Source organism: Halichoerus grypus, chromosome 4 (genome assembly GCF_964656455.1).
Source record: "Halichoerus grypus chromosome 4, mHalGry1.hap1.1, whole genome shotgun sequence".
NCBI classification, from domain to species: Eukaryota; Metazoa; Chordata; class Mammalia; order Carnivora; family Phocidae; genus Halichoerus; species Halichoerus grypus.
In genome coordinates this window covers 59,602,247-59,629,679 of record NC_135715.1, presented here as the reverse complement: position 1 = coordinate 59,629,679, position 27,433 = coordinate 59,602,247, and the positions used below count along the sequence as shown (strand labels likewise).

Below are 27,433 nucleotides of genomic sequence, written 5' to 3'. Positions count from 1 at the left end.
GACCATATTATCATTACAAAGAATGAATCTCCCAGATACCCAAACAGTCATTCCCAGCCAACAAGACATGTATTTTAAATAAGAAAACCAAACAAGGATGTCTACAAATCCTCTACATTAAACTGCATTAGTCCACGCTCCCATTAATTTGGTCAGTTACAGGATGGGCCTGAAGTTTGCTAAGTAAATCAAGGATGTAAAGAAGTATAATTTAAATAGCTTAAGACAACTTGTTTCTTAAAGTCCTTTTAAAATAATCTAGAAGTATTTCTTCAACTATAAATAACTGACATGCTAATTATAAATAATGCTTTAAGAGTGACATGATAATTATAAATAATGCTCATCTATAGGTCTTCCAAGACCCCCTAGGAGGCAAGTGTTCTCTTTCCTTACATAGTTTAAGTTACTCAGTGTCTGAGAAGGTGGTAAACCCTTTAGCTTTAAATACAGTTTGTTAAATCATATGTCTCACAAATTCAGGTTGCTTTGCCCCCATGTCTGAATGTACATTTTTACTTCAATTCCTTAGTGCACCTTTGTTCCTAGACCATGAGCTCACTGAAGGATGTTAGGCAAGTTACTTAACCTCTCTGAGCCTCAGTTTATTCCTCCAGAGAAATAATAGTACCTATTTGATCAATGGGGGTCTATAAAATGTTTAGAGAGTACATGGAACAAAGTAGGCACTCAGTAAATAACAGCTATTATTTATATCAGTTGTAGTCATAGAGATAGACTATGGAAGGTTCAGTTGCCATTTTAAGATACCAATTTAAAATTTCTCGGATTTGGGGGCCAAAAACCTGTAAGAATTAAAGTGACTTTGACAAAAGCCCAAGAGGGAATCCATAAACCACTCCAAGGGAGGAAGAGAAGCTCAGGACACATTCAATAAGCAACATCACTATAACTAGTAAAGCAGATCCTTTAAGACCAAGGAAACTGGGTAAACACAGGCTGAGTATCAGCAAGAGAAGCCACTTGAATGAGGACATCCACACACATAGACTCAGACTAATTACTGAGATTACATTACATTCTACCACATCCCAGTCCACCTTCTTCTTCTCTATAAGCTAAGTGTTCTATAAATGAAGGTCAGCATATTAACTTTAATGTGATTGCTTTGAGAGGCTTGTACCCCCCTCACCTCAATTTTCTGGAAACCTCCATTTTCTTAACTCTCCAAGGCAGCTTTGCAGCCAAAAAATCTGAGAGCTTGCTGAGGACTTAATCTACAAGAATGTCAGGTTCCAGTGGCAAAGAAGGAGCTTGTAGTTGTTCTTATATGCAAAGCCATTTTTCATATGGAAACTGAAGGCTTTGGTGGTGGCACTATGAATGCGTGGCTCTGACTCAAAGGATCAGCGAGTGCACTTGACCCTTTGTATACCCATAAACATTCCCTTTCATTCCCATTCAACTCAACAAATCTTTACTGAGCTTTTTCTACCTACAAGGTACTGTGCTACATTCTGTGGAGGAAAGAGGAATAAGATATGGCTTTTGTCCTCCATTTACAGGTACCATTTGTAGGCCCTGTTGCTATTTGCGGCTCCAAGTCTTAGACCTGTGGTTGTACCTCTAACTTTTACCTAGAAAGAGAAACCCCGACACAACACAGATCTCTGCTTTATGCCTTTCCTTGCTTAGAAGGAGCTGTATTATGTGAATTTCTTTTTGTAATAAAGATATTTACCTGTCCCTTGAAGGTTTTATATCTTATAAGTGAATTCATTCAAGCCTCATTCAAACCAGAGTATTTGGTCAAAGAGGAAGTTAACTTTCACTCCATCACAACGAATGGAGGTCATCTTTGAAATATGACATAATATAATTTTCCTTTTGTAGAAGTTCCTTTCTTTCTTGGCTCTGCCACTTGCTGGGAGAGATCTTGAATGAGCTGCCTAACCCCCTGCACCTAGCTCCCTCATCTGTAGCATGGGATAGTCATAGCCCCTACCTCATAGAACTGTTGTGAGGCTTAAATGACAAAAGATAGAATCCTCATGGAACAATTCCTGGTACATAGTAAGCAACTAATAAAGGTTGGACATCATTATCATTTTTAAATTACAATAGTACTAACTGTAGTATTATCCTGTTAGTATGTCAGTAGACTCCTTAAAGGAGTATCCCAGAAGAGTGAAATAGTTCAGTATATATCACAGTATCTTCTTAGTTGCCAGAATGCCATTAAACCATCAACCATACTATGTGCCTAAGAGAGTAAAAGAACTGAACCAGAGTATGGAAACTTCAATTTTAGCCCCAATTCTTCCATGAATTTGCTGGGTGGCTTTGGACAAGTTAATTTGTAGGACTGCCAGGTAAAATGCAGTAAAATACAGGATGCCCAATTAAATGTGAATTTCAGATAAACAACAAATTTGTAGTATAAGTATTTCTCATGCAAGTGCTAAATAGTTACTCATTATTTTTATGAAATTCAAATTGAACTGAGTATCCTGCATTTAAATTGGATTTAACCTCTCTGAGCCTCAGTTTCTACATAAATCAAATTTCTGCATTTGATTAGGCCACTGTTTCCCTAACCCTGTAGAACACTATTTCTAGGGCATGCTTTTTAATAAAAAAAAGAGGCCATTCTCCAATTAACTTGCGAAATATAGAAGGCTGTATCTTCTTTTCAAAACTTGCAAAATAGTATATTGAAGTATATGAAAACTCTAGCAGTAAATAAACCTATTTAACTTTGTTTAACCATCATTTCCCTAAGGTAATTATTTACAGAATTGTTCTTTAGCACCACTTAATACCTCTAGCACACCTTTTGGGATATGACAGTCCAGGTGATACCTAAGGGTCCTTCTATCTCTAAAAGTTTATGCCAGGATCCAAGATTGAAGGCCCAGAGATTATATAGTCTAAAGTGCCCCTCCCCAAAGCAAATGTAAGCATTAACAATCTACTGAGTATAAAATGTCACCCATTCAGCCCAAGTTTCTAAGTAGAACTCAATATCTGGTCATGGTCAGAGCAGGTGGCACCACGAGCAACTCAGAGTAAAGATTTCTTTTTTAAAAAAGAAGGACTTTAAAAAATTTCCTAAAAGTTTTTCCATAAAATCAATATCGCATGACCTACTGCCTCATATACCTTCAGTAGTTCTACTGAACTGCTGACAATTTTTTTAGTGTACAGTTAAATAGTGTTAAGTATATTTATATTGTTGTATGACAGATCTCTAGAACTTCTTATCTTACAAAATTGAAACTCAATACCCACTAAACACTAATTCTCCTTCTCCCTCTCCCCCACCCTTCATGACCACCTTTCTACTTTTTCATTTAAATGATTTTGACTATTTTAAATATTTCATATTACTAAAATAATACAGTATTTATCCTTTTGTGATTGGCTTATTTCACTCAGTATAATGTCCTCAGGTTTATAAATCTTGTAGCATGACAGAATTTCCTTCTTTTTTAGGGCTGCATAATGTTCCATTGCATGTATATACAACATTTTCCTTACCCATCCACCATTCAGTGGACATTTGAATTGCTTCTAGCTCTTGGCTATAGTGAAAAATGCTGCCATGAACACGGATGTGCAAATATCTCTTCAAGATCCTGCTTTGAATTCTTTTGTATATATACCCAGAAGTGGGATTGTTGAATCATATGGTAATTCTATTTTTAATTTTTTTGAGGAACCTCCATACTATTTTACAAAGTGGCTACACAATTTTGTATTCCCACCAAGGGTGCAGAAATGTCCCAATTTTTCCATATCCTTGTCAACACTTGTTATTTTCTGTTCTGGCCATCCTACCAGGTATGAAGTAATATCTCATTGTGGTGTTGATTTGTATTTCTTTTACGGTTAGTGATGTTGAGTATCTTTTCGTATACTTTTTGGCTAAGAGTCAAAATCTTTTCTACTCCATCGATTCAGCTCCAGAACCACCAGGCACTCAAGGATGCCATTACCGGTCCCCTAGAGCCATGTTGAAGTGAAGTGATGTAAAATGTATCAAATACAGACACCTACATATTACTGAGCACTTTTGACTGCACTGTCTAAGTGACAGTTAGTACTGTTTAGGGAATGACTAAGGCCTCAGATGACTCTGCTTTTCACCACTATTGCCAAGAGAGTTAAACCAAACTCTGTCCTTGTTAAAACAACAGAAGTTTAGGGACACCTGGGTGGCTCAGTCAGTTAAGCGTCTGCCTTCGGCTCAGGTCATGATCCCAGGGTCCTGGGATCAAGTCCTGCATCAGGCCCCTTGCTCAGAGCTCCTTCTGCTGCTGCTCTCCCTGCTTGTGCTCTCTCTCTCCCTCCTCCCTCTCTGACAAATAAATAAACAAAATCTTAATGACAACAACAAAAAAAGACAACAGAAGTTAAATTATGGCCCATTTAGGCATAGTTAAGAGAAAATTTGAGAATTCTCAAAAAATATTTATTTCATTAAACATCTAGAATGTAAGGTGTCATCAACAAAAAATGGGAGAATAAAGACCTCCAAAAATCCTCTCCTACATAAAAGCAAAGAGAAATCTGGCTAAATTGTCAGAATTAACTTTTTTAGGACTCTGGAAATGAACCAAAAGCTTACAATGATCTGAGGAATGTTTGTCCATAAAATGGTTGAATCTCAGTAAGTATAGAGAGCTTTGTGACATTTTTAACTCATCCTCTTCCCATTATTCTCCCAGACAATTTTCCTCAGATACACAGTAACCTTGAAAACTAACAGCCCACAGTCATGTTGAAACAGCAGCATTGTAGCCACTGGAAGGGGCAGAAAGAGGTTAGAGTTTCTTCACATATCCATTTCCAGAGAATTGTAATTATTTGTCTAGGGATACCCTGGAAAACCCCACTTTCAAGACTGCCTTTATTTGATCTGACTCACAGGTCACCTAAACAAACAGCCTTTTTCTTAGGGCTATTTGTTAAAAACCACCAGAGGTAAATAATGAATATTGCAGCTGCCTAAGTAGGAAAACAGTTGTTACAAACCACAGACTAAACAAAAGACTTTAAAGGAAAAGTTGAGATGTCCATAGATAACTTGAAAACCTCCAACCTATTCCTGGAAATCTAGAAAGCCAAATGCGTATGTGGAGTCCTTCACAAGCCCATGACTATGCACATGCTCAGAGAATATCAGAGAAGTTCCTAACTTCTCACCTCTGACTAATTTGTGGCTTTGTATAAGCAGGAAATGATGGCTAAGGCAGAGTTCTCAAGCTCCTGGCTGAGTGTTGAAGATGTAATCCAACATGTACACAGAATCCCTCAACAAAGATTGGGAGACTTACTGGTTACAGACATCTAAAAAAATCTCTTTCTGATCGTTAACTGACCAGAGAAAAGACTTCAGTGGCTACACACAACAAAAACTACAGACTTTGCAAAATTTGTTCAGAAAAGTCACTAAACCAAACCCTATGAGGGAGGAGAATCTGATTTCAGGTGAACACAGTATATGTTATGAAATAATCCGATTTTCAACACAAAATTACAAGACATGCAAAGATTTTTTTTTTTTAAGTATAGCCCACACACAAGAGGAAAATGTAGCAAAGAGAAACTGTCCCTGAGGAGAACCAGACATTGGACACAGTAGACATAAACTTTAAATCAGCTACTTTAAATATGGGCAAATAACGAAGGAAATCATGTCTACAGAATTAAAGGTAAGTATAAGAATGGTATCACAACATATAGAGAATATCAATGAAGAGATAACAACTATAAAAATGAACTAAATAGAAATTCTGGAATTGAAAAATATAATATTAAAATGAAGAATTCACCAAGGGTTAGCTCAATAACAAATCTGAGCAAGCATAAGAAAGAATCAATGAACTCTAAGATAGGTCAATTGAGATTATCCAGTCTCCCTAATAGAAATAAAAAAGAATTAAGAAAAAAACCAGGTTCAGAGATCATCAAGCAAACCAAAATATGCATAAATGGAGTCCCAGAAGCAGAGAAAGAAGAAGGGAGGGGGTAAAAAGAATATCTGAGACATAATGACTGAAAACTTCCCAAATTTGAATTTTAAAAAATTCTGCAGAATCAAGAAGCTCACAAACTCCAAGTAGGATAAAGAAAAAAAAAAAACACCTAGTAACATCATAATAAAACTGGTGAGCCATAAACAGAGAATTTTGAAAGCAACAAGAGAGAAGCATCTCATCACATACAATGGATCCTCTATTGGAGGATGTTCTAATCTTATCAGATTAGTAGCTGATTTCTCATCAGAAACCATGAAAGCCAGAAGCAGTGGAACTATATATTCAAAGTGTTGTGGGGGAAAGATTATTATCCAAGAATTCTATATCCAACAAAATTATCCTTCAAAATATGAAGGAAAAAAATAGGATATTTCTAATAAACAACTGAGATCATTTTTTACTAGCAGAGCCCTCCTAGAAGAAATACTAAAGAGAGTCTTTCAGGCTAAAATAAAAGGCTAGATAATAACTTAAATTCACATGAAGAAAATAAAGAGCACCAGTAAAGGTAATTAAATACATAAGATAATATAAATGCATTTTTTGTTTGTAACTCTCTTTTTTCTCCTAAATTATTTTTAAAAGTTCATTAATAATTATAAATCCATGTTGACAAGCATACATATATAAATATGTAATTTGTTGACAATAGAGACACAAAAGAAGGCAAGAAGAAATAGAGCTATATAGGGGGGCAAAGTTTTGATATACTATTAAAATTAAGTTGGTATTATTCTGAACAAGATTGTTACAAATTAAGATGTTAATTGTAATCCCCTAGGTAACTGCTATAAAAATAACTTAAAATATTGTAAAAGTAATGATCAGTACACTAGAAAATATTTATTCAACACACCAAAAATGGCAGTAATGGAAGAATAGAGGAACAACAAAAAAAGACATAAAACGTAAAATGCAAACATCAAATGACAGATGTAAATCATACCTTATCAGTAATTACATTAAATAAAAATGAGTAAACATTCAAATTAAAAGGTGATACTGGCAAAATGGACAAAAAATATAACCTAATTATATGCTGTCTACACAAGGCACACTTTAGATTCAAAGACACAAAAGACTGAAAGTAAAAGGATGGAAAAAGATATACCACACAAACGGTAAACAAAAGAGGGCAGGACTGTTTATACTAACAGCAGACTAAATAGATCCTAAGACAAAATTGTTACTAGAGATAAAAACCAATCCATAAAGTAAATACAGCACTTATAAACATGTATGCATCCAAAAACAGAGCCCCAAAATACATGAAGCAAAAATAAAATTGAAGGAATAAATGGATAATTCAACAATAATAGTTGGAGGTTTCAATACTTACTTTTAATAATGTATAGAAGAACTAGACATAAAATAAAGCAGGAAATAGAAACTTGAACACTATAAACCAACTAAAACTAACAGATGTCTATTGAACACTCCACACAACAGTAAGATACACATTCTTCTGAAGTACAAATAGAAAGATTTTTCAGGATATACCACATGTTAGGCCATAAAACAAGTCTCACTAAATTTACAAGGATTGAAATCATACCAAGTATGTTTTTCAATCATAATGGAGTAAAATTTGACATCAATTACTGTAAGATATTGGGAAATTCACAAATATATGGAAATTAGGCAACATGTTCTTAAGTAATAAATGAGTCAAAGAAGAAATCACAGGAGAAGTTAGAAAATACTTTGACATGAATTAAAACAAAAAGATAATATATCAAAACTTATGTGATGCAGTTAAAGCAACACCAAGAGGCAAACTTATAAATATCTATTATGAAAAAGAAGAAAGATCTCAAATCAATAAACTAATCTTATACTTTAAGAAACTAGAAAAATAAGAAAAAAATAACACCCCCAAAAAAGGAAGGAAAGAAATAATATATATTTGAGTGGAAATGAAATATAAAAGAGAAAAATAGAGAAAAATCAATGAAACTAAAAGTTGGTTCTTTGAAAAGATCAACAAAATTGACAAACCTTAAGCTTAGACTTACCACAGAAAAAGAGAGGACTTCAATTTCAAAATCAGGAATGAAAAAGAAACCTTGCAGAAATAAAATAAATGATTTTTGATTTATACAAAAAATAAAAAGGGTTAAAATGAACTATATTAATAACTGTATGCCAACAAATTATACACAAATTATTGTGTCCCAGGAAGACACAAACTACTGAAACTAACTCAGAAAGAAAGAGAAAACATAAATAACCTAAAGAAGTAAAGAAATTGAGTTAGTTATGAAAGCACTTTCCACGAAAGTAAAGCCCAGGACAAGAGAGCTTCAGTGGTAAATTCCACCAAATGTTTAAAGAAAAATTAACACCAACCCTTCACAGACTCTTCCAAAAAATAGAAGAGAAGGTAATATTTCCTAACTCATTCCATGAAATCAGTGTTACCCTGATACCAAATCCAGACATCACAAGAAAACTATAGACCAATATCTCTAATGAATATATATGTAAAAATTCTCAACAAAGTACTGACAGTCAATTCAGCAATATAAAAAGAAAAGCGGGGGGAGTGATTACACAAAATAATTAACTGGAATTTATCCCTGAAGTGCAAGGTTGGTTCAACATACCAAAATTAATCAATGTCATGCTCCACTTTAATAGAAAAATAAAACAAAAATCACATGATCAATAGACATAGAAAAAGCATTTGAGCAAATCCATTATTAAAAAAATCATGTAGAAATCATGTTAAAACACTCAACAAACGGATAGAAAGGGGCTTCCTCAACCTGATAAACAGCATCTAAGAAGCCCACAGTGAACATCATACTTAATGCTGAAAGCCTGAAAGCTTTCCTACTAAGACCAGGAAAAAATATGTTCTTTCTAGACACTTCTAGAAAACTTTCTAGACACTTCAACATTATACTGGGTGTTCTCACCAGGGCAATTAGTGAAGAAAAAGAATTAAAAGCATCCAGAGGGGGAAGGAAGAAGTAAATCTATCTCCATTTGCTGATGACATGATCATATAAACAAAATTCTAAGGAATCCACAAACATTTATTAGAGCTAATAAACCAGTTCGGCAAGTTTGCAGGATATAAGATTGATTTAGAAAAATTGATTGTATTTCTATCCTCTAGCAATGAACAATCTGGAAATGGAATTAAGAAAATTTCATTGACAACAGCATTAAAAAGAATAAAATGCTTAGGAATAAATTTAACAAAATAAGTGTAAGACTTGTACACTGACAAATACAAAACACCATTGGAAGAAATTAAAGAAGACCTTAATAACTAGAAAGACATCTAGTGTTCATGCACTGGAAAACTTAAAAGTATTAAGATAGCAATACTCTCTGAATTAATCTACAGATTTCAAAGTCCCTATCACTATCAAATCCCAACAGCTTTTATTTGCAAAAATTGACAAACTAATCCTAAAGTTCATATGGAAATTCAAGGGACTCAGAATAACCAAAATAACCAGAAAAAAGAAGAACAAAGTTGGAAGACTCACACTTCCCAATTTTGAAAACCTTGTGCTCTCACCAGCAAGCACATGAAAAGATACTCAACATCATTAGTCATTAGAGAAATGCAGATCTAAACCATAACATAACACTTCATAGCCACTAGGATAGCTTTAATCAGAAAGACAGTATATATGTATTGGTGAGGATAAGGACAGTTTGGAACCCTCATACAATGCTAGTGGAAATATAAAATGATAATCACTTCTAAAAAGAGTTGGCAGTTCCTCAAAAAGTTAAGCATAGGGGTGCCTGGGTGGCTCAGTCAGTTAAGCGTCTGACTCTTGATTTCAGCTCAGGTCATGATCTCAGGGTCATGAGATTGAGCCCTGTTGGGCTCCGCACTGAGCATGAAGCCTGCTTAAGATTCTCTCTCTCCCTCTCCCTCTGCCCCCCCCACATCCCCCACCCCTGCACTGCTCATGCACGTGTGCATGCTCTCTCTCTCTCTCTCTCAAAAAAAAAAGTATAGTTATAATATGACTCAGCAATTCCACATCCAGGTATATACCCAAGAGAACTAAAAATATATTCCACAAAAATTGATAGGTGAATATTCATAGCAGGATTAATTATGATAGCCCAAAAGTGGAAACAACCCAAATGTCTGTTACTGATGAGTGGATAAATGAAATGTGGAATATTCAAACAATGGAATATTATTCAGTCATAAAAGGAATGAAGTTCTGATACATGCTACAACATGGATTGTAACCTTGCAAAAGACCACATATGGTATGATTCCACTTAAATGAAATATCCAAATAGGCAAATCCATAGACACAGAAAGTAGCTTAGTGCTTACCAGGCACTGGACAAGGGGGTGATGGGAAGTCATTGCTAACTGTTATGAGGTTTCCTTTGGAATGATGGAAATGTTATGGAATTAGATATTAAACAGTTGCACAATTTTGCGAATATACTAAAAAAAACACATTGAATTTTACAATTTAAATCGATGACTAATGTATGTGAATTACATTGCAATTTTTACAAAAAGACTAGAACTTGATATATCATTCCAAATATTCAAATTAGAAGAGTTTGCTCCTAAGACAAGTAACAGGTAGAGAGTGGATCAAGATCAAGAATGGAACTTTGTGGAAAATGAGGAAATTTAAAAATAAGCAGTGGGAGGCCAACCCTCCATAATTTTTCAGGTGAGCAGTAGGGGGAGCCCTTGATAACAAAGAAAATTACAAAAATAATATTTATGTTTCTGATCATAAAATTAATGCATTCTTCCTGCAGAAAATCTGGAGAAATACCAAATAAAGATAATTTTTAAAATCACTGTCAATTCCACTATCCTGAGAACCACTATTAACACTTTATTTGTGCAAATCCTTCCAGTCTTTTTTCTGTTTGTACATATGTATATATATACATATATAACCAAACCCACCTTTTTTTACAAAAGGTAAAACATGCTGTATGTGCAGCTTTGAATCCTATTTATTTCACTTTACATTAATTTTTTACATTTTTCCAGTCTTAAGTATTTTTGAGAACATAATTCTTATTTCCTACAGATGTACTGTAATTAAATAAGCCTACTTGTGAATTTTTTTCTGTTATAACACTGCAATAAACATACTTGTACCTAGATCTTTATATTCCTTGAACATATTTTCTAAGGATAGATTCCTAGAAGAGGAATCATCAGGTAAAATATTACCCATGGCTTTAAGTCTTTGGATACATATTGCCATATTTCCAACCAGAAAAATTCAAATATCTTCACATTTCCTCCAAACAGTGTATAATACCTTTTTTTCCTAAACTTTCTTCCGAATATGTAATCATCTGTTTCATTGTTTAAAACATTTGCCAATTTAATAGACAGAAGTTGGTGCCTTCCTTTAATTATTTTTAAATAGTTATCATTTACATATGGTAGAATTCCTCCTTTTTAGGACACAGTTCTATGAATTTTGACAAACCTACATAATCAAATAACCACCACCTCAATCAAGACAGAGATTTCTAACGCCGAGAAATTCTGTGTCTCTTGGAATCAATCTCCTTCTTACCCTCAACCCCTGGGCACCTCTGATCTGTTTTCTGTCCCTGTATATTCTCCATAACATTTTTATTTCCAATTGGAACCAAAGCCAGCCATTCGCAACTAGCACAATGTCTTCTGTTGCTCATTTAAAAGCCATGTTTTCTTTGCTGACAACCAAGAGATCAGTCTCCATGTCAGCAAACCTGAACTCCAGCTCCAGACACAGGCAAATTCCTCCCGTGAAACTTGGCCTGACTTCAGTTGGGCCGACATGCCCAGACAAGCCTGACAAGGCAGAGGAGCCAGCAGGAAGAGCAGCCCTCATGGCATGGAGTACCAACGGCACACGTGTGTGTGTGTGTGTGCGTGCGTGCGTGCACACGCGCATTGCAGAGTCCCAATATATTTTTACAGGTTTTATACATCTCCAATGTCAGTAACATACTGGAGAGGAGATGAGCCAGCAAGTTCTGAGAAATAATCCTCTTTGAGCCTTTCCTCTCCTTCATCTGATTGCTGAATGGTGTGAGTGTGTGGTCTGTGGGTGAGGACTGGAAGGTCTGGGGAGGGATGGCCCCTACTGAGTCAAATCGCAACATCAACACCTTGGGGTGATCCAAGGCCTGAGAACCAATTTCTGAAGCATATAAGGCGCCAAAGAAACGCGCCTTTAAGAGTAAGATTCTCATTTTTGTCATTTCTTTTAACGTCCATGTTCTCCCGTGATCCTTCTTTCCCTGGTTCCACACATACACGGCTTGGGCCGCGTTCCTAGTTCACTTAAGTACTGTTGTAAAGAAACCTATCTGTGGTTTTATGTTACCCCATTGGAGTGTTGTCTGTGAATACAGAGCATAAAAGGGGATAAACTGCCTAACTCAATCTACCCTTGAGGCCTGCCACATTAAAAAGACATACCACGGAACTTTGGTCTGCCCCAGAACAGCCGGAAAACTAAGAGATTGCAGCGTTTAAGGAAAACTCTGAGTCTCGCTTGATGTAAATAACTCTCTGATCTACTGCTGTGCCTATATACAACATTTTACATTTGTCAAGGCCCCTCAGCAGTCATGGTTAATGACTAGTCTTAGACGAATATTTGTAGCTCATATCAATTCTTATCCTGGAGACAAGTGAGGAGAAGAAAGATGGGAGAACAGGCCATGTGGTCAGCTTAAATTCAAACCCACAGACACACAGACTTCATAATCTACCTCGGTCTGGAGTTGACCACCTAGGGCTATTTTACCTCAAGCACAAAATACCTGAATTGTATGTCACACAAAAAGTTGCCTTATTTATATCGTGAGTTGTTTTTTTTTTTTTCTCTTACTATGCCCTGGTTACTTGTTTATCTATTAGGCATTCGTTTAGCAGTCCATACAGAGAGGGGCACGATGTGTTTTTTTTTTTTTTAAAGTTGTGTAAGGAAAAGTTAAAATGGAGAACCTTCTCTTCACTAACTTGGTCCTTTATTGAGAAAGGCTCCTGCCACTTCACTTAGTCCAGCTCACCCAAGGTGGGTGCCATGAGGACTCCCGGTTTGAGGATCGCTGATTTAAATGGTGTTTCACTGTAACCACACCCAGGTCTGCCTCTCTGCTCTGCAGGTCTGTGGATGGCAACATGGACTCACATGAATCTGTGGCTCAACCCACGGGAGCGAACTGCAGCCTTAGAAGGCAACGTTGAACATTTTCATCACCAGCCTTCTTGCAGGTACTTCACTAAGCCCCGGGCTGCAAATGTTCACCAGTAGGAGAGAAAGGCTCTGGTTCATGATGCTACGGGATTCCAATGATGCCTTGGGCATCGCCTGCCAGTCCCTGACCATCTCCCGTGTGCAAAGTGCCAAGCTGGTGATGCCGAGTTTACACTGTGGTGAATAACCAAGTTCCCTCCCACGAGAGTTCTGGAGCCATCAGTACTCTACCTTCTCCTGGGCTCTAGCTTAGGATGGCCTATGTGAGGGAGTTAGGGCGAGTGGACCAGGGGCTGCTGCTGGCTGATAATGGTAATGCGTCCATCGTGGCCTTTGTTTCATAGTGGCTCCCCTCTACACATCCTCCAAATCATCAGATCTCCCCATATACATAAGCGGATGCGCGCTAAGCTCGGCAGCTTTCTGGAGAAAACGAGGGGATGATAACAAATACAAAACTCTCTTTAAAGTAACATCTGTCCCTGCATCAGGCACCGTGCTAGGTACTTTACTCTCATTATTTCATGCGATCCTCACAAGAAACCCTATACAGACTGATGTCGCTGCTGCCCCCATTTTGTAGGTGGGAAAACCGAGGCACAGAGGTTAAAAAAACATATCCAGAGAAGCACATACTCAGTAAGTGACTGCATCAGAGTTGACACGCAGTGTTGACCCCCAAGCCCGTGCTCTGAACCAGAGTCCTTCTGCACACTTTCCCAGTCTGGGAGCACCATAAAGCGTTCTGAGCACCAAAATAGTCACACACGAGGGCGAGTCGAGTTTTGACAAGGAGAAGACTCAAAGTGAGAGCCCAGCTCAGCAGGGACAGAGAACGTGGGTGTATCCCCCGTGGCCTGCTGGGACCTCGTCTAGGTCCATTTGTTTTTATAACCCCAGGTACTGCACAGTCATTTAAAAACATGTGCTGGCCAGGGCGGAGCGTCTGATGGGATGGCGCACCGGCCGGGGGCTGGCCAGCCACAGCGGGAACGGGCCGGGTGAATGTGGGTCAGCCCCTCCAGTGCAGAAGGGAAGGGAACATTAATTTTTAGTGGGAACGATGAGGAAAGCAGTTCTGAAGTGTTTTTTACAGAAATAGAAACCAGTGAAATAGAAGCCGGCACTCTACTTCAGAAAAAGGAAGAGCCGAGCAACAGGCAGGCAAGCCATTGGCCGCTACCGCCAAGCTCAGAAACTTGTCAGATTTAGTTTGTTCCCCTCCAGAGGTGCAGACGCAAACCACCAAAGGGAGGTAAGTGATAACACACAGATCTGCAGGTCGGGGCCCCAGTCACAGTAGCGAACGCCGCTGTATCTCACAACTGCCCCACGACTCCTAGGGCACGGCTCACGGTGCACACAGACACAGTTCTTCCTCCACCTTGGTCCCTGCCGACAAAGACCAGCCCAGTTGCAGGCAGTCACCAGGCAAGCGGCTTCTAACCTGGCCTCCAGAACCCAGTAAGTAGAGAGAATGCTTGATTTTACTGGAAAGCCCTCCTCATTCTCCAGGGATCTGTCCCAGCGGGAGGACAAGGCTTTATGAGAAGCAGAGCCTGTCTCTATGGCCCCAGCGTGTGTGCCCAGAGCTGGGAGCCAGGCGTATATCCAGAGTAATTGCTGCATCTAATGGTGTAGTGCTCAGACTTCCTTACCGGCTGTAACTTTCTGTTTGCCTGACCCTGTTATTACTGGCTCCTACTTGATTTTAGGGACATTAACCTGCCCATACGTGTCTGCTTGGGCCTTGCTGGTCAGCTCGAGCTTAAAGCCTTCTTAAGAAAAGTGCTTTGTGAGTTTGCCTTTCACATGTCTTCTCTTTTGCCTTTTTCTTTCCAGGTTCCTCTCTTTTCTACCCCTCACTCCTTCCCTCCACCTGGTTGGAGCAGAGGATTTTAGCTTTTCTTAGGATCACTTACCCAGCTGGCCAGTCATGACCTGAGAATATGTGGTAAGAGCCTGCTTCCAGGTCACAGATTCAGATCTGGGGAAACTGCCCAGACTGTTCTGACATTCGGAGCTGGGGCTCCAGTGTCCAGCCTCTAGCTAAGGTAGGTCCTTGCGGACTGCAAATGGCACCGAATAAGTCGGCCATCCACCTAACCCTCTGCGTGCCAACATCCCACACCCAAGGGCGTGGAAGAGGAAGGGGAGTATGTGAGACCTGCCCCCACTCAGTATCAACAGGTCTTATTCATTTCTTTTCTTTAAGAAGAAGCAATACTTCTCTACAATCATGAGGGTGGAAACCAAAGCCCAACTTACTTTAAGCACACTTCTCTGTATGGTTGGTTGTCCTTGCTGCCTGGCCTGTGGGCTCCACCTCCAACCTGTGCTCTTAAACATAACTAGTTCTGATAACCTCATCTACTGCTAGAAGATGGCTACCATGACAAGTGGAATCAAGCACAAAATATAGTGTGAACACGTGCGTGGTCTTCAGCCAGTTCCCGTGGCCAGCCTCACCCCAGCACAGCGACCTGGAGTAAGGAACAAGGATAGGGTTTTATGAAAAGGGTCACCATCTACCATGGAAACTGCCGCATGATGGGGAAACTTGCTCTTAGGGGTTATTTCTACTGCAGAAAGAATTAGGGATATGGTTTAAAGACGTTTTGGCTTAGAATCAAAAAGCCAGGTTTTATGTCCTTTTAGCTTCAAGCTTCCTAAAGATCTTTCGTGCACAATCACACCTTGTAGAACTTCGGTGAGGCTCATATCACATGAGGAAATGTGTGAGAGATTGCTTTGTAAACTGGAAAACACCACAAATAAAGGAGGCCATTGTTGTCAGGCCTTTGTTCTGAGGCAGGAGAACCAAGGCCTAGAGAAGAAAAGTAAGAGTTAGAAATCACCCAGTCTCAGCTGCTGGGAGAATAACTCAGGCCCCTATGGATCCTCCCCTGGTGTTTGTCCTGGAACGTGCTACTGTAAGGGGTGGGAACTCAGGCCGTGCTGCTCTCATTAGTGATGAAATGGCCAATTCCACAATCAGCTGTGATAGAACTCAGCCCAAATTATTTGTCTGAAGCCTGAATCTCATTGCTAGCCCTCCACTCATTGGAGACAGAGAGTAGTGTTAAGACCACGGACCATGGGACCAGGCTGCTGCTTGGGTGTGGGTCTATCTCTGCATCCCCCTAACTTGGCAACTTTAAGCAATTGACATGACCTATCTGTGCTTCAGTTTACTCAAATGTAAAATGGCAATAAAAGTATTATCCACTTCACACAGTTGTGAGAATAAAATGAATAATAAATGTAAAGTACTTTGGATATTTTCTGATGTGTAGTAAGCTCAGTGTAGCTATTAGTCTTTTTGGATAAAATAATCTACTCTAAAAATTGAGACGTGTTGGGGTGTCTGGGTGGCTTAGTCGGTTAAGCATCCAACTCTTGATTTTGGCTCAGGTCATGATGTCAGGATCATGAGATTAAGCCCTGCATCGGGCTTCGTGCTCAGCATGGAATCTGCTTGAGATTCTCTCCCTCTGCCCTTCCCCTGCTCACACGTGCTTTCTCTCTCCAAATAAATACATAAAATCTTTAAAGAAAAGTGTGTTCTAAATTGTGGGAAGAGATGGAAAGAGATGGATTTTTTTTTAGGCATCATGGAGAATGGAGTTTGATGTGGCTTCAAGAAATCCAGTCTCGGGCGCCTGGGTGGCTCAGTCGTTAAGCGTCTGCCTTAGGCTCAGGTCATGATCCCAGGGTCCTGGGATCGAGTCTCGAATCAGGCTCCCTGCTCAGCAGGAGGCCTGCTTCTCCCTCTCCCACTCCCCCTGCTTGTGTTCCCTCTCTCGCTGTCTCTCTGTCAAATAAATAAATAAAATCTTTAAAAAAAAAAAAAAGAAATCCAGTCTCTCTCCCCGCCAACTCTAGTGTGTAGTGTTGGACATGCCAAGATGGGTTAGATGATGGGCTCCAGTGGAACTAAAATGGAAAGCATGTGCACATGGATGCCTGGGAATGCAGTGATGACTTCTTCCACTCCCCACCTCCCCCCTCTTCCCCCCCTGCCTTGGGAGAGCTCAAGACTAGATGAAGACAGCTGTGGCTAAATCCAGCCACCTCCATCAACTTCTGGATGACTGTGGACCCCTGGCTTATCTCCCTGGGCCTCACTTCCTAAACTTTGCAGTGGGAGAACAGTAATACTGGCTCATGAGATTGTTGCTCAGAGCAGTGCACATAGCTGATTCACAATAGATTTCGGCTGTTCTCGTTATTATACTACCATGCACCACTCCCCAACTTTGTGATTCAGAGTTTTGAGAAATTACATAAATTACTCTTTGGCGGTCAAAGTAGAGGAGCAAAAGAGCCAGATAACTGTAACCTGACATCATATTTTCTATTGAAGACAAAGGACAGGAAATGCCACATCCACATAATCAGGCTGTTTGTTCGTACAGTGTAACAATATCTGTAATCGTTGATTCATGTCAAACTTTTTATGACTTACAGTGAGTTGTTCAAATTTCAAAACATCCCCATACATGAAAGGCCAATCGCCTTTAGACATTCCTTAAGTCTGCTTAACAAACCGATCCAGTACACATGGGGAAGTCTCATCTTTGTTTTTAACATCAGGTCTGGAGAATATGAGGTACCAAACCAATGTCTACTAATTCCAGTCTCTCTGAAGTGCCACTTTCAGTTTTGCTGTGGTTTGGCGCACCTTCATCTTTGGAGGCAATATATTTTTGAGAATTGCTCATCAGAATATTTGAGCAAACTCACAAATGGCAAGAACTGAAAATGCCAAGTGATTTCAATTTTTTAAAATAGCTCCATGGGGCTGGTGACCTTAGGCTGGCCATCAGGTTTTGGATCTGGCAAGAAAAGTCATAAAGTGAGTCAACGGACAGTGTGGAAAGGATGAGACAGCATGATTTTTTCTTTTTTTCCCTTCTAGCTTCTCTAGCATCAAGGCTGCCCCTGCAGACAAGGTGCTTGGTTTCTGGCACGCTGCGAGGGTCCCAGGAGAATGCTGAAAAGCAGAATGGGCTGCCAGAGTCAAAAGGCTGGTATCAGTAAAGTTTGCACAAGATTTAATAGCACTGGAACATACCCGCCCATTCCATTTCTGCAGCCTGATAATCCAGGACAATTAAGGGAAAGAGCAGAGATTTTGGTGGCTTTTAGCATTTTTAAAGTTTCATCTGGGCAAACACAGAAATGTCTATCAATGAATGTTATCCAGACCTTACCACTGTTTATTTTTGAGACTCCAAGATTAAACTCAAGACTGGCCTAGCACAGCAGATATTTTTGCCTTTGCCTGAGAGAAGACAAAAACGTGAGAAGAAAGAGGCTCTTGGGAGAGACTGGATTTCCTTGAGTATCCACTGAAGGTTGTCAAGCACCAGACAACAGGACCTGATCCCTGACACTCTCAACTGAGCTATCTCCTTCACAATGACATGCTAATGTAAAGAGGGCAAATTCGCAAATGTTTTATGCCTGATTAAGAGAATTATTTGAGCCCAGGAAATATGAGGGTTAAATGACTTACATTCGTAAACATACTGCAGTGAGAAAGATTTTAGATATTACGCAGAAAAATGTTATAAAAAGTGCTGAGTTAGCCCATTCCATTCCATTGAATTGTTTGGCAATTATGGTCATCCCCAGTGCCCCAGAAAATTAAAGTACATGATGAAACTCCAATCTAAGTATATCAACTGTTATGTTACTAAATAAATGACACATCCCATTTTAAAACCATCTAAAAGTGTATCAAAAAGGTTGTGCTGAGCAGGGACTATAATTTTAACATCATTTGCTGTACACTTTAACTTGAAGCTAAATGTTGCAAAGTTAAATCAATTTTATTTGATCTCACGGGGGGATTTACACTCTTTCATTTGGGATGGATGGAACCCTTGGCACAGTCTAGAATTTATTAAGACTCCTGTGCCACAGGAACAGTTAACTCTTTGATCCTAGCACACTCCCTCCTCATAGAAGAGTTATTTAAAAGTTACACGTCCCCTTTAAAAAAAAAAAAAACAACCAAAGCCCAGCAGGGACAGACACACAATTCCCCTTTCTCTCTTTTTCCGTCTCTCCTTCCCTGAAGTTTCTAAAGCAGTTCGTTCCTTCAGCTCTAGTTTTCTTTTTCTAAATTTAAAAACGTGGCTTCTGGCTATAAAAGTCTCCCCCACCTTTAGCAGTCCCCGGTCCCCTGGGGCTGTTATTGGCATGATGTATAAATTAACTGGAGTCACTTAGAGCCCTCAGTTAGCTTTTAGTCAAACATTAGCAGCAATGTTTACTCTTGTGTAATCTTCAGTTGTTACTTAATTTAATACCCGTCAGCATTTTTTTTTAAAACATGTTCAGCAAATCCTTGGCACAGGCTGTTGGGCTTCTTTCCTCTTCCCCTCCCCCACCTTGACCCAAAAATCAAGCTCAACTGAATCTGAGTAAAGGCTTTCTAATATTTTTAATTTGCTAATGCTGCTTGCTCTCTTCTCAAGGAAATAAGAGTTTGCTTCCTGTGGCAATCCTACTTCATTCTACTCAGAAGCCCTTGCTTTGCATCCCCCATCCCACCTTACATCAAAGAGAGGGAACTGTAAATTGTATAGTTTTTGTTTCTTGTTCCTCTGGCAGTTACTTGTGAGTGATGTAAGATGGGAAGCATCCTCAAGCTCACATTTGGAAAAGGATGGTGTGGCCCCATGAGAGAAGCCCATTGAAAACTAACTTTGAAGGTCTGCCCAGTGGTGAGCTAAAAGCTGAACATATCACATCATAATTCATACATAACTTTGTATCTTTTGAACCTTCTTCCTCAGCTGCCACCACCTCTAAAGTAAATAAATAGAGCCCTGGCCATTCTATGGTGTTCTGGAGGGCTCTTTTCCTAATGTGAAATCCATCTCTGTCCAGCAGGAGAACTTCTCTAAGGCTATCATAAAGGCAGAAGGAAATACTGACTTCAAGTGGAACAGGGAGGCTTCAGCTTCAAGAGCGAAGCCCATTATTAAGGGAAAAAGAATGTAGGGAAAAAATTATGAGACTACCTTTAAAAGATGCAAAGAGCAGCTCCCTCCTATGTTGCTCCTCTCCGTTTCCGTACACTTAGTACAAGAGAAGGCCTTCTTCGGTCCAGGGGCTCCGGTTCGTAGCATCATGCTCTGTATTCTGGATGTCAGTGCCAAGAAGATAAATGTCACCTGGAAAGCCTCCTGCTTGTTTGGGAGATGCGATCAAAAGAATGCATACACCTAAAAAGGAAAAAAGACCCTGAGTCAGCCAGTTCCCAACTCAATATCTCATCCTTTTCCCCAAAACCTTGACTTTCAAGTTTCGTTGTGTCTCAGCTCTACCTCTGTTACTCGGTGACTAGAAATCAGGATTCTCTTCCATACCCCACAAGGGAAAGTCCTACTGCTAAGAATCCTAAATGTGGGGGGAGATCCCTACTATGTCTCACAAACAGCCCTCTAAGAAGAACCTTGAGAATATGTGGGACAGGAAGAAAAAGAAAAATGGAGACACCGGTGACTGAGGCTTTAGCCAATGGCTGCACATGAATAAATGCCAAACGATGCACTTCTGCTCTCTCAGATCAGAAGGGAATTCCTGGACTGAATCCATGTGGAGTTCATTGCTGGATTTCTAGGAAAGCCTCACAGAGGGGCTGAATTATGTGCTATTAACTCAAGCCGCAGCTGTCCTGGGGGTCATCATGTATGTCTGAACTCATGTTACAAGTGCACACTGGTGGCCCATGGTTGGGGGCTCGTGTCACCGTGGGTGATCTGCAAAGCCGCCTGGGAGACACATGCATCCGCGTCACCGACCATCAGCTCTCCGCTCTCCCTCGGGCCACTTCTGGGACATCACCACCCAGGCTCCCAAATGCAGCTATGGTGCTACGCAAATGATGAAACTTCTATAATTCTCTTGAATCACCTGGAATGGGCCCAAAGCACAGGGCTACACACCGACAAGGGCTCTTAAGGCTTAAGAACTCACTCCCAGATAACAGCTCCTCTGGGCAAGGAAACTCGCCCCGATCCCTCAGGTGTCCCAACAGGGAGCCCTGTTATAGACTCAGCTCTTACCTTTGCTCTGCCTACTGCTAAGGGACCCCGCCGTTGGCACACAAGGTCTGTTCTTTCAGCTTTTTTTTTTTAATTTTATTTTATTATGTTACGTTAGTCACCATACAGTACATCATTAGTTTTTGATGTAGTGTTCCATGATTCATTGTTTGCGTATAACACCCAGTGTTCCACGCAGAATGTGCGCTCCTTAATACCCATCACCGGGCTAACCCATCCCCCCACCCCGTCCTCTCTAGAACCCTCATTTTGTTTCTCAGAGTCCATAGTCTCTCATGGTTCGTCTCCCCCTCCGATTTCCACCCCCTTCATTTTTCCCTTCCTTCCATTTGCTTTTAAAGCACTTTTTTCAACCTCCTCTTCATTTTCTCTTTCTTGTGCATCCTCACCCCAACTTGTTCATTTAATAATGAATCGCTCAGTTCTCGTGGAGTGGCATGTGCCTTTAAAGCTCCTCGGGGGAGATCACTTGACAAATATAAAATGGAAATTTTTTAGACAAATGTTCCATTTAATTTGAGGTGTCAACCATAATGATCAACAACAATAAATCCATTTCTTCTCTGTAAATCCATTTCTTCTCTGTTAACTAATCGTGTGTGTGTGTGTGTGTGTGTGTGTGTGGACAGGCACTGTGCTGTGTGACCCTCTCTTCCTCTCTTTCTGCAGCACGGACATGTGCACGTTTGTTCACTGCACAACGCCCAGCTTTCTAGGCTCCCCCAGGTCTGCTGCTCTAGTCAGTGAGAAATCAGACAAATTGGCTAAGTTAAGCCATTTCCACCAGTTCATAAAGGGAAAGCTTTGGGCGCATTCCCAAAGGGCCAGGCATGTGAGTCAAGGCAGCAAAAGGAGGCTGATTGCAAACCTCCCCCCACACTCAGGGTTTACTCTGTTTATTCTGTCAACCCTGTTTATTCTGTCAACGCTGGTTTCTCAGCAGAACAACTCATCACACTATACCCAGATTGTGGGGACCCAGAGAAAACATCCAGAAAGAACCATAGAGAGCACAATCCTGCTGATTCATTCACTAAGCCATTTGTTAGCAAGCTGGGTTGGGGTTTCTCTTTTCCACAACCTTTCAACACGTAAGGAATTAAAACTGCCGGCTGTTCCCATCTTTAAACAAAATATCCTGGATAGTTGGGAATTTAAAATAAGTTTCACTATTAAAGTCTCTTTCAGAAACATGTCTGACCAAAGTCATCAGCTAATGAAATAACGTGGAAATCCAGACCATGCAAAAGAGACACGTGAAATGTGAAGCACTTGGGAAACATTTGCCGATGCAGACCTGGTTTTCTAAGGTTTAAAATGTGTAACCCAATGACACATAAGTTCTGAAATATCATGGCACTGACTGAGAATTTACAAACGTCTATCAAAAAAACAAATGATGTCGTATAGCTGCGGAATCAGACAGAACTGGACTAAATTCGTTTCTGTGCTTGCTATGCAACCTGGAAAAAATGGCATGTTCTCACTAAGCCTCAGTGTTCCCATCTCTAAAGTGGGGATCATAAGAGTCATCTCCCAACTCAGTTGGTTGGTGTGGGGTTTAAAATTAGGAAAGGCATGTAGAACACTTGACTCACCACAGTTTCTAGCTCATAGGAAGCACTTTAGAAATGAAAACACTAAGCTCTCCTGTCTTACAGATAATGTCTTTAAAAATCGGGAATTTAATTTTAAAACTTAGGAAACAATGAAGACATCTTTGGGGAAATATCTGACTTCCAAACCAGGGAATGGAACATCTTGGAAATCCAGACCACTTGGAACAGACTTGTTAAAGTGCCAGGGACAGGGCTCCTACCCAGCTGATGCTCAATAAACATTTATTGATACTGATCATGGTTTCTTCAGGTTTAAAATAAAGCATCTGGAAGGATTACAGAATCACTTGTGCTTATTCCTGAAATATTATGATATGAAACTAAGAATTCAAAACACCACCACCGGGGCGCCTGGGTGGCTTAGTCGGTTAAGTGGCTGACTGCCTTCAGCTCAGGTCATGATCCCAGGGTCCTGGGATCGAGTCCTGCTTCAGGCTCCTTGCTCAACACGGGGACTGCCTCTGCCTCTGCCTCTGCCTCTGTACCCTGCCCAGCTCATGTTCTCTCTCTCTTTCTTTCTCAAATAAATCTTTTTTTTCTTTTTTTATGTTATGTTAATCACCATACATTACATTGTTAGTTTTTGATGTAGTGTTCCATGATTCATTATTTGCATATAACACCCAGTGCTCCATGCAGAATGTGCCCTCTTTAATACCCATCACCAGACTAACCCATCCTCCCACCCCCCTCCCCTCTAGAACCCTCAGTTTGTTTCTCACAGTCCATAGTCTCTCATGGTTCATCTCCCCCTCCGATTTCCCCCCCTTCATTCTTCCCCTCCTGCTATCTTCTTCTTCTTCTTTCTTCTTCTTTCTTCTTTCTTCTTCTCCTTCTCCTTCTTCCTCTTCCTCTTCTTCCTCTTCCTCTTCTTCTTCCTCTTCTTCTTCTTCCTCTTCTTCTTCTTCTTCTTCTTCTTCTTCTTTCTTCTTCTTCTTCTTTTTTAACATATAATGTATTATTTGTTTCAGAGGTACAGATCTGTGATTCATCAGTCTTACACAATTCACAGTGCTCACCATAGCACATACCCTCCCCAGTGTCTATCACCCAGCCACCCCATCCCTCCCACCCCCCACCAATCCAGCAATGCTCAGTTTGTTTCCTGAGATTAAGAATTCCTCATATCAGTGAGGTCATATGATACATGTCTTTCTCTGATTGACTTATTTCACTCAGCATAACACTCTCCAGTTCCATGAGGTCGTTGCAAATGGCAAGATTTTATTCCTTTTGATGGCTGCATAATGTTCCATTGTATAATATACCACATCGTCTTTATCCATTCATCTGTCGATGGATATGTTGGCTCTTTCCACAGTTGGCTATTGTGGACATTGCTGCTATAAACATCGGGGTGCACGTACCCCTTCGGATCCCTACATTTGTATCTTTGGGATAAATACCCAGGGTGCAATTGCTGGATCTTATGGTAGCTATTTTCAACTTTTTGAAGAACCTCCACACCGTTTTCCAGAGTGGCTGTACCAGCTTGCTTTCCCCACCAACAGTGTAGGAGGTTTCCTCTTTCTCCGCATCCCCACCAACATCTGTCGTTTCCTGACTTGTTAATTTTAGCCATTCTGATTGGTGTGAGGTGATACCTCATTGACTTTTTGATTTGGATTTCCCTGATGCCGAGCGATATTGAACACTTTTTCATGTGTCTGTTGGCCATTTGGATGTCTTCTTTGGAAAAATGTCTGTTCATGTCTTCTGCCCATTTCTTGATTGGATCATTTGTTCTTTGGGTGTTGAGTTTAAGAAGTTCTTTATAGATTTTGGATACTAGCCCTTTATCTGATATGTCATTTGCAAATATCTTCTCCCATTGTGTCGGTTGTCTTTTGGTTTTGTTGACTGTTTCTTTTGCTGTGCAAAAGCTTTTTATCTTGATGAAGTCCCAATAGCTCATTTTTGCCCTTGCTTCCCTTGCCTTTGGCAATGTTTCTAGGAAGAAGTTGCTGCGGCTGAGGTCGAAGAGGTTGCTGCCTGTGTTCTCCTTTAGGATTTTGATGGACTCCTGTCTCACATTTAGGTCTTTCAACCATTTGGAGTCTATTTTTGTGTGTGGTGTAAGGAAATGGTCCAATTTCATTCTTCTGCATGGGGCTGTCCAATTTTCCCAACACCATTTATTGAAGAGACTGTCTTTTTTCCATTGGACATTCTTTCCTGCTTTGTCAAAGATTAGTTGACCAGAGAGTTGAGGGTCCATTTCTGGGCTCTCTATTCTGTTCCATTGATCTATGTGTCTGTTTTTGTGCCAGTACCATACTGTCTTGATGATGACAACTTTGTAGTAGAGCTGGAAGTCCGGAATTGTGATGCCACCAGCTTTGCTTTTCTTTTTCAACATTCCTCTGGCTATTCGGGGTCTTTTCTGGTTCCATACAAATTTTAGGATTCTTTGTTCCATTTCTTTGAAAAAAGTGGATGGTATTTTGATGGGGATTGCATTGAATGTGTAGATTGCTCTAGGTAGCATTGACATCTTCACAATATTTGTTCTTCCAATCCATGAGCATGGAAGATTTTTCCATTTCTTTGTGTCTTCCTCAATTTCTTTCATGAGTATTTTATAGTTTTCTGAGTACAGATCCTTCGCCTCTTTGGTTAGATTTATTCCTACGTATCTTATGGTTTTGGGTGCAATTGTAAATGGGATTGACTCCTTAATTTCTCTTTCTTCTGTCTTGTTGTTGGTGTATAGGAATGCCACTGATTTTTGTGCATTGATTTTATATCCTGCCACTTTACTGAATTCCTGTGTGAGTTCTAGCAGTTTTGGGGTGGAGTCTTTGGGGTTTTCCACATAAAGTATCATATCATCTGCAAAGAGTGAGAGTTTGACTTCTTTTTTGCCGATTTGGATGCCTTTTATTTCTTTTTGTTGTCTGATTGCTGTGGCTAGGACTTCTAATACTATGTTGAATAGCAGTGGTGAGAGTGGACATCCCTGCTGCGTTCCTGACCTTATGGGGAAAGCTCTCAGTTTTTCCCCATTGAGAATGATATTCGCTGTGGGTTTTTCATAGAAGGCTTTTATGATATTGAGGTATGTGTCCTCTTTCCCTACACTCTAAGAGTTTTGATCAAGAAAGGATGCTGTACTTTGTCAAATGCTTTTTCTGCATCTATTGAGAGGATCATATGGTTCTTGTTCCTTTTTTTATTAATGTATTGTATCACATTGATTGATTTGCAGATGTTGAACCAACCTTGCAGCTCAGGGATAAATCCCACTTGGTCATGGTGAATAATCCTTTTAATGTACTGTTGGATCCTATTGGCTAGTATTTTGGTGAGAATTTTTGCATCCATGTTCATCGAGGATATTGGTCTGTAATTCTCCTTTTTGATGGGGTCTTTGTCTGGTTTTGGGATCAAGGTAATGGTGGCCTCATAAAACGAGTTTGGAAGTTTTCCTTCCATTTCTATTTTTTGGAACAGTTTCAGAAGAATAGTTATTAATTCTTCTTGAAATGTTTGGTAGAATTCCCCTGGGAAGCATCTGGCCCTGGGCTTTTGTTTGTTGGGAGATTTTTGATGACTGCTTCAATTTCCTTAGTGGTTACAGGTCTGTTCAGGTTTTCTAATTCTTCCTGGTTCAGTTTTGGTAGTTGATACATCTCTAGGAATGCATCCATTTCTTCAAGATTATCTAATTTGCTGGCATAGAGTTGCTCATAATATGTTCTTATAATTGTTTGTATTTCTTTGGTGTTGGTTGTGATCTCTCCTCTTTCATTCATGATTTTGTTGATTTGGGTCATTTCTCTTTTCTTTTTGATAAGTCTAGCCAGGGGTTTATCAATCTTATTAATTCTTACAAAGAACCAGCTCCTAGTTTCATTGATCTGGTCTATTATTCTTTTGGTTTCTATTTCATTGATTTCTGCTCTGATCTTCATTATTTCTCTTCTCCTGCTGGGTTTAGGCTTTATTTGCTGTTCTTTCTCCAGTTCCTTTAGGTGTAAGGTTAGGTTGTGTATTTGAGACCTTTCTTGTTTCTTGAGAAAGGCTTGTATTCCTATATACTTTCCTCTTAGGACTGCCTTTGCTGCATCCCAAAGATTTTGAACAGTTGTGTTTTCATTTTCATTGGTTTCCATGAATTTTTTTAATTCTTCTTTAATTTCCTGGTTGACCCATTCATTCTTTAGTAGGATGCTCTTTAGCCTCCATATATTTGAGTTCTTTCCGACTTTCCTCTTGTGACTGAGTTCTAGTTTCAAAGCATTGTGGTCTGAAAATATGCAGGGAATGATCCCAATCTTTTGGTACCAGTTGAGACCTGATTTGTGACCTAGGATGTGATCGATTCTGGAGAATGTTCCATGGGCACTAGACAAGAATGTGTATTCTGTTGCTTTGGGATGGAATGTTCTGAATATATCTGTGAAGTCCATTTGGTCCAGTGTGTCATTTAAGGTCTTTATTTCCTGGTTGATCTTTTGCTTAGATGATCTGTCCATTTCAGTGAGGGGGGTGTTAAA

The 27,433-nt window shown here is 39.8% G+C and overlaps 1 long non-coding RNA gene across 1 annotated transcript; it reads left to right on the top strand.

Moving 5' to 3' along the window:
• Positions 1-14,193: 14,193 nt before the first annotated feature.
• Positions 14,194-17,044, top strand: LOC118522600 (uncharacterized). Its single transcript, XR_004910704.2, has 4 exons — positions 14,194-14,486; positions 14,575-14,695; positions 15,074-15,185; positions 16,841-17,044. It is a non-coding gene; the product is annotated as an uncharacterized LOC118522600 (long non-coding RNA).
• The last annotated feature ends 10,389 nt before the right edge of the window (positions 17,045-27,433 follow it).